Below are 3,991 nucleotides of genomic sequence, written 5' to 3'. Positions count from 1 at the left end.
GGGCACCCTGACACTCGATCAGCCAGCAGGCCAAGAAGGAGACGGGCGCGTCGTCCTGCGCACCCGTTTTTATGAGGAGTGAGGGGTGGGCTTTTTACACCCATCCCTTGAGAAGGAGTCCAAAGGACTAGAGCCAGCCAGAGTCGCGCAGAGTATGCGCGAGCGATCCCGTGACTCTGGCTAAAGCAGATCCCCACGCCGTGCCCTCGACGTGGGTTGAAGACATTAGCGTTTCAACCCGGAAAAAAAAAAAAAAAAAAAAAGGTAAAGCCCATGACATGACGTTGTAAGCACCTGTTACTTGTATTATTCCTACTTCTCCATAAACTACCATGTATTTAGGGTTCGGTTTCAATGCTCTCTAGGATACAAAAAAGGCGTCCGTAAAAATATGTGCAATATTTAGAGGTCCAGGTTTCAACAATTAAAACTACCTCTTAAAGCAAGGTTTTTGCAGCTCTATAAGCGAGGTGGTGCTCAGAAGTACACGGTGCGGCGGCGTAGTAAGTCTTACTTCTGCAACTGCAATAATCTTACTTTGACGTTAGTAAACCTCTTTGGATACAGTGGCCCTAGCCGTGTTCAATCTAGTTAAAGTTAAACAAAATCTCTCAAAGCTATGGGAATCAAAGTCTGGTTTCGAGAAGTCATGTGACTGACCTGCCATATCCATACATTCTATTCTTTTCTATCGACGTTAAAGATTGTAAATAATTGGTCTAGGAGGACGTTAATTGCAATCATAAAATTATGGCTACGCTGTATGTACATCCTTTAAAGAATTCGCCAGATGTGCCATCACTAACAAATAACGCCTTTACATTTCGTGCTAAAATGTTTTTTTTCGCATAGCGAATGTAGTTATATACTTACCTATATTTGTATTTCTATTAGACACATAACACAATTTTAGTAAAATCGCGTCATTTGACCAAACACGAAGCTTTATTCTGTGCAAATAACACTACTTATGGAGTAACAAGCCTACTCATAAACTTGAGGTGCGACTCGTTAAATCTTGGCTATCTAATTCGCCATACATAATGAGAAACGCCTATATTTTTCACGTACCAGAACGGGATTTACAGAACTAGGAATATATTAATTAAATTCTCTGCACAGTGCTAGTGCTTTTCAGTTCTATTTGAGCTTAGACACGTTCGATAAACATCGGCCAAGCCATTCAAAAGTTACTGTTGTGGGTTTGAAATATTAACTTTCGCGAGGGATTTTATTTTTTCAGGTTTTACTATCACGTCTACTATATCTGTTCTCTCATAATGTTACTTGCAATATAACAACTGCCGGGTAAAATCCTCTTTCATATAGACAAAGATTGAACATTGAAAATGAAATTTATTCAGTGGATTCGGCGGATTCAATGCTACAGAGTTCAAGCTAAGTTCATAGGTCATCAAAATTTTCAATAACATCTGTCTGTGGCGCTTTCAAGGTTAACCCATAATGTAATTTGTCGATCATCATTATGTATTTGATGATCACCCGCGGCCTACTAATTTTCCTGCATGAAACTAAATATTCTAATAATAAATCAAAAGGTCGTCGTATAAACCATATTTATCTCGGGAAAATACTTAAATAAAAATTGTTTTTTTAATGCAAATAACACTGAGTTATTGTATAAAATATATTTTAAACGGTTCAATACGTTTATATTATTTTTAGTATTATTTACTTCCGTACCAATATGACATAATAATGCCTATATGAGCAGAAGCAACTTTTTGTATGAAGCTTATTATTTTTAATCTTGACCCGAAAGATTCGTCGAGTACAGTCAAGGTTATAAGGCTTTTCTGAATTGAAGTTAAGCGTCGATTATTTGTCTATATAATGGCTACAGCTAACTTAACATGTATTCGTGCTGTCTTAATCATGTTTTTAGGTATGAACAGTCTACAATATTATCTACATTATTTTGTTTCCTAACCCGAAACTAACTTGATGCGTTTTACAGTCTTGTGTTTTTTTTAATATGTCAATAGTCGATTCTTATGGCTGAGCATACCAAAATGCAATAAAAGAGTACAATAATACAGACGAGCAACATTTAAAAAATATAAGCTTTATGTTATATTGTATGCTTCCAAATTTAGTAATACCTAAATAAACAACTGGCTAAGGTTATGGCACTTGTTGATTGTGATCATAATGTTTAAATGAAGTGGTCATAAAATATGCTACACAAATAATATGTCTGAAATGACGACAGACTATTAACTTACTACATCCTGAGAAAGTGTTGCTAAATATCATTAGACGTTATTGTTTTATCTAAGAACCTTATCAAATTTCTTATCACATTATATGATAAGGCATGAACTTATATAGGTATATAAGTAAATCTGTACGGTTCACGTTCGTAAATAAATACGTGCCGAATCAAACTCAGATTCGAAGACATTGTGAAATCTTACACTGATTACCCATTATTAAAAGATATCTCCGTATTTTCTTATTCATTTAAATTGTCGTATATGTTTATTCCCGTTTGCTTATATTATTAAAATCATATAACATTTATGATAGCCATTAAATTTAATGTACCATGCTACCTGCCCTTATAAGTATTAGCATAAAAGTAGGTACTTCGCTTATTTTAATAATATCTAATATAAAGAAATACTTAGTCACTAGTCTTAACCTAAATACGCTATATTCGTTGCCACCCAAAATGGAACTATTTTAAACAGATTTAAATTGTCGTCTTAACCGCACTGTGGCCGGACTGGAACGACCCGACATTTAAATAAACGTTTTATATTATGAGTATAGCATCAAATACAATAGAAAATATTTTTTTACCATTCCAGTTTACCTAGTTTATATCTACTTATTAAGAGAGCTTAAGTATTGATAATCAAGTCAACTTGTTAAACTGGAACGTAGATAATTTTTCTCAATTTTGAAATGCCATGTAATTATGAGTTATTATTCTTCAACTCAACACGTTACATCCAACCAACCCCCAGACGCAAAGAAACAAGTTCACTGAGTACCTACGGGGCGTCAATACATAGTTTCCAATATAATCCAAATGCCATTCATTCATCGCCCATTGTAAATAGCAGAATCACAAGCAGAATCGGGATTCGGGGCCCTGTTGTTTGACACATGTGCTTCATCCTAGCATTTGAAGCAGTAGAGACATCTATTGGGGAGTAGAAACACTATCAATTAAGTAGGTACTAATGCCATCTTGTGACAGACTTTCTGCATTAATTGCTCAGTAGGCAACAAAAAGTCTTTACTATTTGATAATAGATGGCAGCAAAGTTAAAATTCAAAATAAACTTAAGAATGACGGTGAACATGAAACAAATCACAAAATTGGAATCGGTCAGGTAGGGGGAATTTCAAAAAACGCTACGCTAATTATTACATAATAAACAAATGTTTTGTATATTTTGTACATTTCTTTGAGTGACTAATGAACTAGTAAGACTTACTAGTTCATAGTATTCGTTATAAGTTGAGTGAATCAGGGTAAATTCAGGGTTGTTTGTAACTGACTGTTGCGCATCGTGATGACCGCGACGAATGCGTCGATGCTTCATGTTCACCGCGCTAAAAGTTATAGAAATTTGACCCAGTTAAAATTTCAATTTAAAAATGACAGCTTGTTTGTCGTAAAACTTTTTCATTAATAATACATTAATAAATTAAAGAAAGTAAAATTCGGTAAACTATCAGTATCCTTTTAATAAGACGAAATTACAAAACTATGAATACTGATCCAAGACTAAAAGTAAACGAGCAAATCAAACTCAAATAAAAATGGTTTAATTATGAAAGTTGAAAATTTAATAATGTTTTCAAATATCGACTATGGTTCAAAGAATTTCGTCGTATTGCAAAACTCCTCTCACATGACGAATAGTGATGTACACCCCAATTCATCTGAACACTGTTAGTAATCGACTACTCCAAAAAGTACTATGCTCCAACTTCTTCCTTATTCCATCGCGTC

This window comes from Trichoplusia ni, chromosome 17, assembly GCF_003590095.1.
Source record: "Trichoplusia ni isolate ovarian cell line Hi5 chromosome 17, tn1, whole genome shotgun sequence".
NCBI lineage: Eukaryota > Metazoa > Arthropoda > Insecta > Lepidoptera > Noctuidae > Trichoplusia > Trichoplusia ni.
The sequence above is the reverse complement of the archived record's forward strand: the minus strand, read 5'-3'. Positions refer to the sequence as shown.